Below are 15,929 nucleotides of genomic sequence, written 5' to 3'. Positions count from 1 at the left end.
TTGCGCCTGATCTCAAAGTGCTCCTTCTGTATCAGTCTCTAACACCCATCCCCTCAGTAATTGCTGTTTTTTGACATGTCCTTCCTTTCTCCTTCTTTCCCACTCAAACAGCCATCACTTTAGCTCCAATTTGCCACTTCATACTTTTACTGTGTCTCTGTTTTGTTTTATTTTAACTGACCCAGAGCCTGTCTGTACTGCTCTGTCCAGACACAAGGCCAAAGGAGAGAAATTCCCTCTCCTGTGTTGGCTAATAAAAGAAGTTGTACTTGAAATAAAGTTTTCAGACTGACCTTTCTGTCATCTGGTTGCAAGATCAATCCGTTCTGACACCTGAAAGAAGAATGAAAAGCTCAGCATTAGTTTATTTTTGCTTAATTGTATACTGCAGCAATGCTGTAATCGTTACAGAAACTTTGAGCCCCTGTAGCAAAAGCAATTTCATAAATCTTTAGGACAAGCTCTAACACAGAAGAATAAGATCCATCAAGCTTACACATTCACATAATATTTGTTAGTATATCATTAGATTGATGCACAATGTCATCAGGCTTAAACACATTTGATTATTTGCTGTGATTTCTCTTGAATTTACATTTTTGTCGACAAATTTCTCAACTGATCAGAACTGATGGCCAGATCTTTCAGCTGTAAGAGCAGTACTCAAGCTATGGTCTAAACAAATTCGACCGGACGTTTCCCCCACCATTTCTATTATATTTTTATTATGGCAGCTAGCAAGAGGGAAGAGCAGAAGAGGGAGCTGACATGCAGAGGAAGTCATGAGTCAGATTTGATGTTGCGAGAATATAGTTGAACCCACCGAGTCATCACGACACCAATTCTCATTTCATCTTTGAGCATTTGTTGCCAAACTGCATCTCTTTGCAATAAAGAAACAGAGCAACTCAGAGGCAAATGGATTCATTTTAAAGACGCAAAGGCAGCTGAAAAATGGATGTCATCATACAGGAGAAGGAATGAATGCTGGCAAAAACAGCAGAATAAATTACAGGGACGAGTTTTGTTCCATCTACATGTCTGCGTATCTGATAGATGGCTTATAAACACTGGAAAAGTGAGGGCATGAGAGATGGATTGTGATTTAGCGAGACATGGAGCAAAGAGGCTGCGACAGCGGCAATTCAAAAAATGAGCAAAAATAGATTGATCAATCAGCTTTAACTACTGAGTTTCTTGTCTCCTCTTCTTTTCACCATTTTGTCTTCTTTCTCGTGCTTTCTTCTCCCACTTCCCCATCATTCTTCCTTCAATTGTCCCATTTCCTCATCTCTCAGATTTACTTCCCTGCTCCGTATCGTTCTTTTCCTCTTCCTAACTTATTTCAATGGAAATCTCATCAGACAGTGTAGATTATCAAAAGCCTTCTCAGGCTGTCTGCTTCTGAATGAAATTGGACTACTTGAGTTATAAAAGCCAGCCAGCTACTTTGAGCTCAAGATAGCATCGCTCACGTCACAGTGTGCTCAACATTTGCACGTGTGTGTGTGTGTGTGTTTGGGTACTTAAGAGATCTTTTCGCAAGAACAGAAAACCCTCAAGGTTTGAGATGGAGCTATTCCAGGATTTGGATTTAAATTAAGTTTGGCAAAGGAAAGATGAAGCATTTAGCAAAGAGGTGTATTAGCAATGGAGTTGGTTGAAGGGCCTTCAGGTACAAAGTGGAGGAAAGTTTTTTGTTTTGTTTTGTTTTGTTTTAATCAGTGTGAACACCAGATGATTGTGTTTCAGCATCTAAAGCTTTCTGCTGTTTGATTGCCGAAAGAAATCAACCTTATTTTTGGGTAACATCCACTGCCATTAATTAGGATGGAAAACACAAGCAGCAGGCAATTTGCTGATGACACGCCAGAGTGGATTTTTATTGTCTCATCATTGAGGAATAACACAACAAAAATACACCTGCCATTAAGATGTCAAACCGTTAAAGATTAAACCAAGATACAAGGAACTCCAGCCAAGCCAAGCCAACCAATCCAACATACACATAACAAACTGCAATGTTTTGGCTTGACCTAAATGAGTATACACACAAGAATGTCTATATTAACACTGAGATCAGTGTCAGAGTTTATATACAAGTAAATGCTGCCATGCCCATAAAAATGACAGAAACGTTACATTCCAATGGCTCAGAGTCAAGCTAGTTTCCAGAGACAATAACCAATTGCGGTCACAAGATGGCAGTAGTTCAAAGGATGGGTGTAAACAAGCAATATGAGATCTTTTATGGGACAGAACCTTGTTTGAGATGTAAGCTTTCACTTTGGCACCAGTACCAGTCAACAGTTACCAGTACCTATTCATATGAATGGGAGAGTGTGTCCAAACTTTTGACTGATACTGTATATTTTTAGATTTCACGGGGCAAGTGCTGCCAGCTTTGCTTGCCCAGAGAATTACTTTTGTTTTATTGATTACAGGGTTCTAGCCAGCAGTTGACAGCCCAGTAATGTGCCATGCTGAAGTCATCTTGCACCAGGCTGAGAATTGGCGCACACACCCCGCACACTCTTCCGGGTCACCGATATCAGACTCTGATTTGTTTTCTCTGGCTAGATTGCAATTTGCAATCTACCACTGGGCACAGCCAGTTTCATTCACAATGTGCACATGCGATTTTGCAGGTCTACAGAAAGCAAAATGCTGACCAGCATGAACATGAAGGGGAAGAAGAGGAAAAAGGAAGCTCAAATGACAATTTCAGGCTTCCTATTAAACACAAAATCCCAGGAGCTGTGAGAGGCCTACGACAGGCTGGCTGTCGTAGGGCCAACACAGAGAGAAAAACAACCTTTCACACTCACATTCACACCTATGGGCAATTTAGAGTAGCCAAATAACCTAACCTCAGTATGTGCATGTCTTTGGAATGTGGGAGGAAACCGGAGTACCCGGAGGAAACCCAAGCAAGCATGGGGAGAACATGCCAACTCCACACAGAGAGAGGGAGAGGCCTGGGCCAAGGTGGAATCGAACCCAGACCTTCCAGATGTTATTCTAAATGTGAGGCAGCAGTGCTAACCACTGCAATTCGTTCATTCATTTTTTTCCCAATTCTCTCTCTATCTCTCTCTTCTTGCCCCTCCCTACCTGCCTGCCAGACCTGGCATAAATAAATAAAATAAAAATAAAAAATACAGACATTAACAAAAATTGCCTTTACAAGATCTTCTTGTAGGCTCACCTCATTTCCTAGTGTCATAACTAGTGTCACAAGTAACCCAGATTAGGCTTAAGTCTCTTTACTGTCTTGCACAAAATTAATATCATCCACCAGAGAGCATAGCTTGTGCCTTAAAATACTGAAAACCAATAACCAGAATCCATACAAACACACTTGGTGTGCATTATTCACCAGGTGCATTGTTGTGGAGGAAGCATGGCTATGGTTGTCTGATGCAATTATCTGTGGACTTTATACACAAGCAGTGCACCAATATTCTATTAAATCATCTTCTGTCTGTGTGTGCTGTCATTAATGCTGAGGCCTTTTTAAAGATGATGGCAAAAAAAAGAAGGCCTCTGAAAAGTTCAACCACACTTTGATGCTAAGTAGCTGAGCTGGAGAAATTATGGGTTCATGGGAGAGCTAATAGAATATTATTGTGTGGTTTTCCTTTTAAAATATAAAAGTTGCTATTTGGGCTAATGGCATGCAGCAGGGAAAGTTTTTATGCTGATGATGGTGTATAGTTTCAAGTATAAGTAAAGAAGTAAACAAGAGAAGTGCTGAGGCATGAATGTATTAGCATTTGGACCAACAGACAGGCAGGCTGGCCCAAGCATGCACGCACACACGCGCACACACACACACACACACACACACACACACACACACACACACACACACACACACACACTCATCTCTTATATCGTCAACAAATGCATCATCGTCATAGCTACATACACAGTCAACAACACTTTTTAGATGTTATCAAGCTTGTACCTTTACAGGTACATGCATTTGAATGAAGGTGTTCATGTATACATGTTGGGACTCAGTGGGGTCTATCTGAGATTCAGTATCTCGTCAAAGGACACCTCAATATGTGGACTAGAGAAGGTGGGTATTCAACCAATGACCTTCTGATTACGAGGCAATGTACTCACCATGAGTCCATTTGAATTTTGTGAAAGATTTTATTAAGTATAAAAACTTACCGTATTTTCCGGAGTATAAGTCGCACTTTTTTTCATAGTTTGGCTGGGGGTGCGACCTATACTCCGGAGCGACGTATATGTGACATTTATAACACATGAACCAAAATACTCCAGCCACTTGACATCTCCGTGAACTGCAGCTTTAAGGCAGTCTTGCGTAACCTGTGGGCGCAGTGGATGATGGATGGAGAGCACAGCTTAACGGCAACTGGGAGAATGCGCCACCCAACTTTCCTGGAAGTCATTGGATGGATCAAGAAAACATGGGCTTCAGTGACAACCAAACCATCCTGTTGGGATTCAGAAAGGCTGGAATAATTGGAACTGCAGCTGACGACGAGTCTGACGAAAGCGACACAGAAGAGGAAGCGGCGCTTCGTCTACGGAGTGTACGGAATTGTTTAGAAGTGACACCGAGGATGAAGAATTCAATGGATTTCTTTATGCTATGGTTATCTGAATAACTTAATGTTACGTTAACATACCGAACACGTGTTCGTTGTGCGTCATGTAGCTGAATGTGCTACGTTAGCATAACGTAGGTGTAACCATGTTCGTCCTGTTCTTTAATCCATTATTATTTTAAATTGCCGTTCAAGATGGTATTTCTGCTCTGGGTCTCGGATTCTATCAACCCCCCCCCCCCCCCCCCCCCCCCCCCCAAAAAAAAGTGCGACCTATAGTCCAGTGTGACCTATATATGTTTTTTTCTTCTTTATTATGCATTTTTTGGCTGGTGCGACCTATACTCCGGAGCGACGTATAGTCCGAAAAATATGGTAATTAGTCCCATTACTTGTTTAAAAGAAGTGTAATTACAATACAATGCTGCTACCATTACTGGATACCATTTAAAATATATTAAGGTGGTAATTATGTAGATCTCACACACAATACAGTGAGTATTGTAACTAAAGTGCCCAGAAAATGGGCTGCAAAATGCCCACCAAACTTCATTCCAACGTGTTCTTACCATAATGTTTTCAAATAAATGATAACCACTGGTGAAAAATATGACTTCATTACAAAGGTTGGAAAGTTAAATACAATGAAACATATGCCTGGATGTAAAATTGAATGAATGAAAACCCTAAAGGCTGACTATACAATGACAAACAGAACAAATACAAACAGAATTGTGGCAAACCTTAAAATGACTTTTTTTTTAATTCAAATCATGCCACAAGCCAACACCAGAGTTCATCTGTGGGTGTAACATAGACTGTCATTAAAAGCTTCAAACAGATCAGGAGGTTGTGGCATCAAATGGAAAATACACTATTAATTAATACAATGATTTGCCACTTGTTAGTTCGTAGCACTATTTTATTTTTTTTAAACAGGGAAAAATAAGTCTTCTGACCCTGGAGCCACCTCTAGAGCAGAAAAATATAGTCAACACAGAAGTGCCATAAAGTTTGGGCCTCTATGGATAACAACTCTGAGTGGGGTCGATTTTTTTTGTAACTAACTCATCAATGTGGATGCACATCTTCAATGATTGAAAGGTATCTTAGCACAGGCGGCTGGAGGCAGTCGGTGTAAGCTAGTCCTCCACTACTTCTAGTTGTTTAACTGGAGCTCTTCACTGTGTGTGTGCTGTTGATGCCTTTGGGAACATTTGTAATGGATTACCTCACAAATAGCAATCTCACTGTTGCTGTGTGCGACAGACCATCCTAGAAGTTCATGTTTCAAGTCAAGTCAAGTCAAGTCAAGTCAAGTTTATTTATAAAGCACATTTAAAACAACGACGTTGACCAAAGTGCTGTACAAGATCTGTAACCCCAAGGACTATACTAAATAAAAATAAAAATATATAAATAAATAAATAAAATAATAAAATAAAAATAAATAAATAAAAACATTAAGAACAATAAATAACATAAGAAAATTAAAAATTAAAACGTTTAAAACAAGTACCATAAAATACCATAAAACAATCATCTAAAAGGAGGTAGCACTGCAGCCAAATGCCAAGGAAAAGAAATGTGTTTTTAATAGAGATTTAAATGTGTGTATCGTCTGAGCTGTGCGGATATGGAGAGGTAGATCATTCCATAGCTTTGGTGCTGCTGCTGCAAAAGCTCGATCACCTCTCTGTTTTAGTCTAGTTTTAGGCCTCTGTAAGAGCAGCTGGTTCGATGACCTCAGAGCTCTTACAGGGGTGTGACAGTGAAGCAGCTCAGACAGATACAAAGGTGCCAGTCCGTTTAAGGCTTTAAAAGTAAGCAATAAAATCTTAAAATCGATTCTAAAACGGACAGGGAGCCAGTGAAGGGATGACAGGACTGGGGTAATGTGTTCATGCTTTTTTAAACCGGTTGAGGTGAGCGAAATTCTGCCGTATTGTTAGTCTGTTACTTAGCACTATTTAGCACTATTAGCACTGTGTGTGTGTGTATGTTTTTTAAACCTGTGCAATTTATGAATGCAGCTTGCTAACCAAGTTTGTCCCCACCCTGTCATCTATACAAGGTCAATTCTGGCATCAAAAAAATCAACATGGTGACAATCAAAATGCTAATGCTGAATCTCCAAAGTGCAGAGTCCAGAACTAACAGGTGCCCATGGCGGCCACATCCATTGTTTTCAGACATGTATCATTAAAGAAAAAAAATTGTTTTAAAGGCTAAATATTTCAAACTTCAGGTGATGTTAAAATATTACCAGTCTCATGATTTCCTCTTCAGACAATCGCAAACAAACGCAACAATACAAACTGTTTAACATGCCAGGATTAAATCCCCCGTCCACTTTGCACTATTCTTAAAAATTGCCATGTAAGTTTAATATCTATTATGAAATGTCAAAATGCAACAGCACAAAATGCTGTCAGTTTAAAGAAGGGATTGAGATTGCAGTATGTGATACTTTTATACCACTGTGGAGATCAACAACAGACTTTTGGAGTTTGAGAGTTAAAAAATATGACAGTGATTCAGCTCTGTAATGTGCTGCATGATGCTCGGGTTTAAATGGAGGAAATGTTTGTAATAAAGCAACTATGGATAAGTCCTCTGCTCCACCCAAATCTCAGATCTCAGGACCGCACACAGAATTTAGATTTATTACAGTTAATTGCACTACTATCGCAAACAGACTGGACCCAATTCAATCAAAAACTGATAGTAGACTGACTCTGTCATTGCTGTTCTATCACCGTCGCGATGCACCAAAGTCAGTCTGAAGACAGTATAGTAACTGACTGCCAGTGACCATATGGAAGGCGAGGAGATCACAAGTTAATTGCATGCAATCACAATAATTTGGGTCATGCAGGGGTCTCCAACCACTGTTTTCCTTGACAGATGTTGCCTAATGGAAATAAACTCTAATACTGCTATTTTTGTAGTAGCAGTAGTGATGGGGAACTGCTTCAAAGTATTTGGCTTGAGAACATAAAGTTCTCTGTTCTTCAGGGAGATTTGGGAACAAAAAAAAACATCCATGCTTTCTCAGGAAAGCTCTCCCTCAAAACAAAGACGGGTAAATAAATCCTTTTTAAAGACCTGCATAATATGACATGGGGCCACAACTGTGAGTCATTACTTGATCATCCTGTCACAGCAGCCCGTCTCTGCAGAGCTGGAGCTCGTTACCCCCCCCCACCCCCCCCACACACACACACACACAGCTGATTATCTGTGCTTGGATAAAGCAGAGAAAGCACACAGATTAGTACTTCAAATGAAGCTGTTAACAAGAACCTGTAGTACATCAACACTGATCATAGTCATGGATTTGTTTAAAACACCCTTGAAAGCTCGTGTACACTAAGTCTCCGTGATCTATTGGTTCGATCCATAATTAAGGCTATAAAATGTCGCAAAACAGTAATGTGTCCAAGGTGATGTGAAAACATGTACTGTAGCTAATTTGCAACATCATAAAACTGGATGCTGTGAATAGCTGCATGATAAATAGCTTGTCTGTACTCTCATGCCAGTAGTTTTATTTCAGCCCTGCTCTGTTCAGTACACTGAGCCACTTTATCGCCATCTGCCACTTACTGTGCTTTTTTTCTCCTATATTTAGTATGCTATTTTTATTCCTTTTTCTTTTTTCTTTTTTTAATTGAGCTAATTCACTTCATGGGATCCTCCCCACATTTATCATGCTTTCTTTTTTTAATGAGCTACTTTATTTTTATTTTCATTCTGTTTTGCTTTATTGAGCTCTTTTCTACTCCTGTAACTTCTTTTTATTGAGCTATTTTGTTTTGTCATGTTCTTTTCCCACTGAGCTGTTTTACTTTATTAACCCATTATTTTATTTTGTTATTGGTTGTGTTACTGTTTTGGCTCCTGTAAAACAGGGATTTCCCAACTTTTTGGATAATTAAAGTGTATCTTATCTTATCTGATTAAATGTTCAACTTTTTTTCTATGATAATTAATCAAGTAATTGTTTCCAGTATGGATAAGATATTGTTATAAGCATCTTGGTTCAAATTAAAGAAGCACCTCATATTTTTGATGTTTTTTGCTTACTGATCTTTTTTGGACATGGGTTCAGTAACTGTGCAGGTAGAAGCAAAAACAGCTGTCAGAGACCCAAAAACCCAAAGTTGTAAACGTACCTCAGGGTGGAACACTCGTGCTAGAACAAAGGCACTTACTGTTGTACTGCAGTGAAAATGAGCGTGCACGATCATTCACTGCAGTTATGAAGTTAGCACTGGCACTGAGAATGGAACAGGTGGGAAAGGACAGGTGCACGGTGAATGCGACCATATTAAAAGCTCAGATTTTAGTGTTTCAGAGGTGAGTATAAAAACATTCATTAGAACGATGATGAATTTCAGCTTTGAACCTGTCTGAGCACACCGGCTCACAATGAGCCACTGTCACACTTATGAGCTGAGAACAAATGACAGAGTAGCAGCGCTGCAGCCTCCTGAAGGCCGAGTTTCACTGAATGAATGCAGCTACAAAATGTCACAGGCTGGACTGTGTTCTTTTACTTGTCTGTTTTCATGGCCTCTGTGTCATCTGTGTGAAATAGATGCCTAACAGGCTTTCTCTCCATACACATATCTATCCAGCCTTTCTATCATTCCACATTTCAGCTTCCTTCTATTCTCCTCTCACATGCACTTCTCTTCTATTTTCTTTGTTTGACTACCTCTGGGTTTGTGTAACTAATCCTGCATGGTTGTGTGAAAAGAGCTCGAAGGACCTAATGGGGACCCCCCCCCCCCACACACACACACACACACACACACTCACACACTCACACACCCATTCCCCTCTCTTTTTCTTTTTACATGCTCATTTCATCCAAATTGTTCACATTGCATCGACACAGTGCCTCCAGTTTTCATCTATCTATAGGTATGTTTCAGAATATTATAGTTCCCTGCTGTGGCTGACCTGCCTGCTGAACCTACCAATTACAGACTGTAAACACTGTAATCGACCTGATTATGTGTTTACTACAAGTTTCTATTGATTGTGGAGAAAATCTTGAGTAAGCTTAAGAAAAGATCACCTATCTACTCCAGCACAAAAAAATATATATATATTCTGACCTAGCAAAAGTCAAATGTAATCAAATAAATTAAGTTATTATGGATAAATTAAATTAATGATTTAAAATTTTTTAAAATGTCAAGTGTCAAATTTAAAGTCTAAATTGTGGATACTGACTTGAATTTTTCGCATAATCTAAATGTGATTTGTGCATAGTTGGGATATCATATTAATGGTTCTAACAGGTCGTTCTATCCAGTTAATATTAACAGATCATTGAGGCTTATATCTTAGCCACTAAAGCAGCACAGAGTGCACAGACCATTATGAGGACAGCTCCCCTTAATGAGTGCGACTGGTTGTTGTACTTAACTCTCAGGGTTAGGTGTGTTTGCAGGGGGAGCAGGTTTGGCACTCAGATGTAGGCAGTTAAAATCCAGCTGTGTCTCTTAGTCACTGGCTCAAAGTATTTTATCAGTAAAATATATATAGCATTGTTTACATGGACTTGTTTTGTTCATATATTCCCAAAACATGAAGTTAGAAGACAGTGATGGAAGGCAGCACTGAGGACCGGACAGTAAACTCATTTAAATGATGGAGTAATCCCATCAGGGGTTTTAAACAGTCAGGTTTTAAGACAGAACATTAAAAAAAAAAAGTACCTGAAGAATCGTAATATCCAACATTTCAGCTTCTTGAAAATTTGTTGAAGATTCAAAGCGCTATAATGACTTTTAATTAATATAGAAATATAATCTTCTGTCTCCACTGACATATCAGTTACTGTAGGAGGCAGGGTTTCTTCTGAACAGGCGAGCAGCTGCATTGACATATTGTTCCAACAAACATCAGTGATCAATACTGTAGCTATGTGTATATATCTATGGATATCTCTGCTATGGCCAGCAAGTCCATCGCTGTATCTACATACACATTGTTGCTGTTGCATCATTGATAATAACCAATAAGTGGCACATTTTGCTGGTAAGTCTTCTCTACTTTTAATGAAGTTTTTAATGCAGTACTGCAGTGCAATTTTGATGCATCATTTTAGTCTATTAGACATTTCCAGTGGATTATTTCTATAGTAATTTAATTTTGACTTTAACAATATTTTTTTTCTTCATCTATAAACACAGCTGTGAACAGCACTACAGCAAAGTCTGTAAGGGTCAAGAGGTGTTAGCTAATAGGTTAGCTTACAGGCAGGAAGAAGCAAAGTTCATAAAACTTTAAGTCCCTTTGTAAGTAGAGCTTAAGCTGCTGAACACACTTGAAATGTTTCATAATTCCTAATTATACAGAAAAACTGTTTGTACACTCCAGCAAGTCTGATAGTTCAAAGTATAAAGTCAGTCAGTGGCAATGAAGTGAATTCAAATAAATCCATTTTTTATACTGTATAAATCAGAAAATACACACAGTATGATCAAAAGTGATCAGTTTGTACCTCTTTTACATGCCCTGTTTTTTTCAGTGTGAAACGGTTGTGATTGTGTATTCAACCCATGTGTCCACATAACACCACCCTCCATTGCCCTCTCTCCCCTTCCTTTTATCTCTCACAGCAGATTGCGTCTCTTCATCTACTCCCTTTCACTGCATGTCACACCATCCCACGCTCTCTCTCTCACTGGCATAAGAAGTCCATCCCAGTGTGTCTCGTCCCCTGTGCGCCCCGACAGTCAGGCTGCTGACACTCACTATGAGCTGCAGCATTCAACCACCAAAGGTACAGCCTGTTAACCCCTTAACTGGCAAGGGCCCGGTGACGGGCCGTTTGTAGTCCCTTTTATATGGCAGGCTAGACCCTCCCATTTTTATTGACACGTCATTCGGCCAATCATGTAACTGGCTGCACCAAATCACCTGACAAAGCTACGTGACGCCCTCTGAGTATTATTGGCTCTGGGAAACCCATTTCTTAACATGATTGGCCGAATGAGGTGTCAGTCAAAATGGGCGGGTCTAGCCTGCCATATAAATGCACTTCATTCGGCCGGCGGACCAGACGCAGCCAGTTAATAGGCTATGAAATGGGTTGTTCAGAGCCAATAATAACCAGAGGGTGTTATGTATGTAACCCGGTTAGAAAATGTGTTTGGTTTGGTTTAAAAGCGATTGTTCAAATCCAGTTAATATTAAATGTTTCAGTTAAAAACTGTTATTTATGTAATGAAAGGTTTAAATACATTTAATACTGTAATTTGTTTGTTTGGTTATCTTTTAAAAATGTGAAGTGTGACAAAGAACTGTTTGAACCAGCATTTATGGGGTTAATGCGTGAGTAAGAGAGGGCAGAGGGAGTGTCAAGAGTAAGAGAGGGAGAGAGAAGGAGAGGAGCTAAGAACGAGTGTGTCGGAACAGGACGGAAGCGAGTTTTAAGGCTAAGTACACAGAAGCGGGGATTCTTGTGTTTCTTGTGGGACTGTCTGCTCGACAATCTGTCGTTAGAGCACAAGTTCTTCCTGTTGCGAGGACGAGAGGGATGGCCAATTCTTCTGTCAAAGACTGTGTATGACTGTGGCCCGTATGCTAATGTTAGCCCGAGCGTTAGCGCGTGTGCTACGGCTAAGCTAACGAGCTTGATAGCATTGAGTCAGCACACTACAAGTGTACAGACTGTTTGCGTATAGTTGGACTAACCCAGTTGAACTGTGCGAGAGGGGAAAGACTGTTTTCAGCCCGGGAACGGAGTAAATACCCTGCTCGAGGATTGACAGAGCCTCATCTGTACCTGTTCTGGAAGCGAGGTGAGCGAGGAGACAGTGGACTCTGCTGTGCCGGTGAGGTGAGAAGGATCTGCTTCAGAGCAATTACCTGACTGTTGGATTACAGACCAGCATCCAAAATACTAAGGTACCACCCATTTATTTTGGCTCATTAACGAGTGAAACGGCCATTGTGTTTTGGGCCTCCACGTACACTAGCCACGAACCAGGCCTGCAACGTTTTATTTGGTTTTAAGTAATTTTGAGTTTGCCGGCTTTAGGTGTGTGTGTGTGTGTATGTGGGCCCACATATGATATTGGTTGTGACTTTATACAAAGGGGTTCGAGTCAGTTAAATGTTGAAGACCGTTTAATGTAATTGTATTTGTTTTTTCTATCTTTTGATCAAAACTAATAGTTTTAAGTAAATCTGTTCATATTGTTTCTTAAAACTTGAGTGCCGTGAGTTTGTTTATAGCTTATAGATAAATAGAAACCATTTCATCTGAAAAGTGTGTTTACAGGTTTTTTGATTAAAACTCTTGGAGAGACAGAAACCCTTAAAGGTGAGTTTTAAAAAGTGTGTTTCGAAATGTTTTATTGGTACTGTGTAACCCAAATCCAAGGCTTAAATTGACACTGACTTAATCAGGGTTAAAACATAGTGAATATAGCATAAGAACCCAAAAGCCCTACCCCTATTAATATTTCTATTTACGGGGAGCGCTACATAAAATGGAGGCACCGCTGGGATAAGTCTTGGATTTCTCAGCTAAACTAAGTCTAAGCTAAATTGCAAAGCTCACTTACAGATATTTATAAAATGGATAAAACTGAATTAGTGTCAGAGCTAAAGAGCTGGTGCCGTGGTGAGGGTGTCGATGAGACTCATGCGCTGATGACCTTCGTCCCAGAAGAAGTGGAGATCAGTGTCATTGAAGAAACCCTTCAAACTATCAAGTCACTTGGACGGGTGCGTGTCCGTGGGAGGAACTTTTGTGCTAGACTAAATTGTCGGATGGTCTTGTGCGAGAGTAGAGAGACTATTAAGGAAGGGAGTGTTCCTCCTGAAGTGGTCCCTAGTGATGGTGGAGAGGCATGGCCTATTATCATCATAAGAGAAGTGGAGGCAGCTGCTGATACGTTTAATAGTAAACTAACGGGCTTGCTGCAGGCTGAAGGAAAAACAATGGAGGACCTAAAATCCTTATTCCCTAGTGCATCCCCGCCCACAAGCTCCACTGAATCTATCCTTCGTGTTGTTGGTGATTTGTTGGAGAAGACCACAAAACCAGCTGATGGTGGGAGCTATTGCCGACTACGCATGTTCTCAGGAGCTCTGCCAACCCCGCCAGGTGAGGAACCGTTTGACCATTGGCTAGAGCAAGCATGGATTATGGTGGAGGAGTCCGAGTGCTCTGACAGGGAGAAAAGACGCAGGCTGATGGGAAGCCTAAAAGGGCCCGCGCTAGAAATCATAAAAGCAGTGCGGCATGCCAACCCCGATGCCACCCCAAAAGAGTGTTTGGATGCCCTTGAAAGTGCGTTTGGAAGTGCGGAGTCTGGGGATGATCTCTATTTTGCCTTCCGATTGATGCAACAGCAACAAGGAGAGAAATTATCAGATTTCCTCAAACGTTTAGAGCGGCTACTAGCTAAGGTGATTCAAAAAGGAGGCCTCCCTGCTAGCGACATGGATAAAGCACGACTTGAGCAACTGCTAAGGGGTGCTATTGCCTCAGACTTAATGCTGATCCAGCTGCGATTGAGAGAAAGGAAAAAAGCACCACCAAACTTTCTGCAGCTTCTGACTGAGATTCGCACTGAAGAGGAGTACGAAGCATCCAGAAAGAAGCTCAGCACCTCAGTACACCAAGTACAGGCTAATCTTGAAGTGGACACAAAGCAAACTGAGATTCAGAAATTAAAGGCTGAAATCAAAGAACTTAAGTCAATGTTTGCATCAGTAGCAACCAAACCAGTTCACGTCAGAGATGAGTACACAGAGGCTACACCTGTAAATACATCTTTTGGTCCAGAGAACAGGCCCAATGCAGAGCTGAATGCCTTAAAAAAACAAGTGAGACGATTGAAACAGAAAGCTAACAACAAGAAGTCAGAACATCCTGCTTTAGTTTCAGCCCTGGAGATTTCTGGACCTGCTACACATGCTCAGAAAACACAGTCGAAAAGGTCAGAGGATAATTTCTGCTATCGCTGTGGAGAAAATGGACATTTTGCTACAAAGTGTCGAAACCCTGAAAATCAGGCCAAGGTCATCAAAAAGCTAATCCATGCTTTAAAGGTGACAAAAGGGAAAGGCAACATCCCCATTAGTGAAGTTAACTGTGGGGCAAAGAAAAGTGCTGTTACCACACTACAGCAGGTGGACATTCCTGAAGGTCTGATTGGCCCACCCAGTATAGTGCCTGTAAAAGTAAATGGAAATTCCTGTGATGCCTTGCTAGATAGTGGCTCTCAAGTCACCATCATCTTTGAGTCTTGGTATCAAACTCACCTGTCTGATGTCCCAATTCACCCAGTATCTGGTCTAGCCCTGTGGGGACTAAGTGAATCAACACTCAGCTATCCTTACCGTGGGTATGTGGTGGTTGATTTCGAATATCCAGCAAAAATTTCTGGAGCCGACCAGACTGTTACAGTTCTTGCTCTTATTTGCCCCCAGCCTCGAACTGCAGATCAGACTCCTGTTATTGTGGGGACCAATGCCAGTCACATCAGACGTCTTGTGCAGCAATGCAGGGACAATGGCATTGACATCACCCAGACATTGGGCATACAAGTATCTTGTAAAGACACAGAGCTAATACTTCCTGGTATGGCGACAGCCCTTGAAGTGGAGGATGATGTTGGCTGTGTGACATGGCAAGGCCCTGGCCCACTGACTCTGCCCCCTGGTGGAGACTGCAGAGCAGTCTGCAAAGTCGAGTACAAGCACCACATCGACCATGAAATCCTGATGGTTGACGCCTCTCCTGAAGCGCCACTCCCAGGCGGTGTACTACTTCAGCCTATGGTAGTGCCTAGCGAGGAAGTGAACATTAACCATTTTAGGATCTGGGTTCGGAATGAGTCCTTGACTGAGACCGTCCTACCCGTGGGAACCGTCATTGGACATATGTATCTGACAGATGAAGTCACTTCTCTCACTCCTTCCAAGTCAGCTGCCACAGAGTTTGACGCTGATCTGATCAACTTCGGAGACTCACCTGTGTCGGAGGAGTGGAAGGAGAGACTCCGGCAAAAGTTATCGACAAGGTCCCAGGTGTTCTCTCTAAATGAGCTTGATGTTGGACTAGCAAAGGGAGTAGAGCACACGATCCGGATGTCAGATCCACGGCCGTTCAGGGAGCGCTCACGTCGCCTAGCTCCAGCTGACATAGAAGATGTGAGAAAGCACCTCCGAGAACTGCTGCGTGCTGGCATCATCAAAGAGTCCCGTAGCCCTTATGCATCTCCGATCGTGATTGTTCGCAAAAAGAATGGAGCCATACGGATGTGTATCGACTACCGGTTGTTGAACAGCCGAACCATC

General features: G+C 41.2%; 1 protein-coding gene across 1 annotated transcript in view; it reads right to left on the bottom strand.

The window, feature by feature from the left end:
• Positions 1-15,929, bottom strand: part of LOC115790204 (leucine-rich repeat and fibronectin type III domain-containing protein 1-like protein) — a 474,798-nt gene that overhangs the window by 367,436 nt on the left and 91,433 nt on the right. Inside the window, exon 2 of the mRNA XM_030743914.1 lies at positions 294-333. The gene's annotated coding sequence lies outside the window, so the exon portion shown is untranslated. The remainder of the gene's footprint in view (positions 1-293; positions 334-15,929) is intronic.

Source organism: Archocentrus centrarchus, chromosome 13 (assembly GCF_007364275.1).
Source record: "Archocentrus centrarchus isolate MPI-CPG fArcCen1 chromosome 13, fArcCen1, whole genome shotgun sequence".
In the NCBI taxonomy this organism is placed as follows: Eukaryota; Metazoa; Chordata; class Actinopteri; order Cichliformes; family Cichlidae; genus Archocentrus; species Archocentrus centrarchus.
The sequence above is the reverse complement of the archived record's forward strand: the minus strand, read 5'-3'. Positions and strand labels throughout refer to the sequence as shown.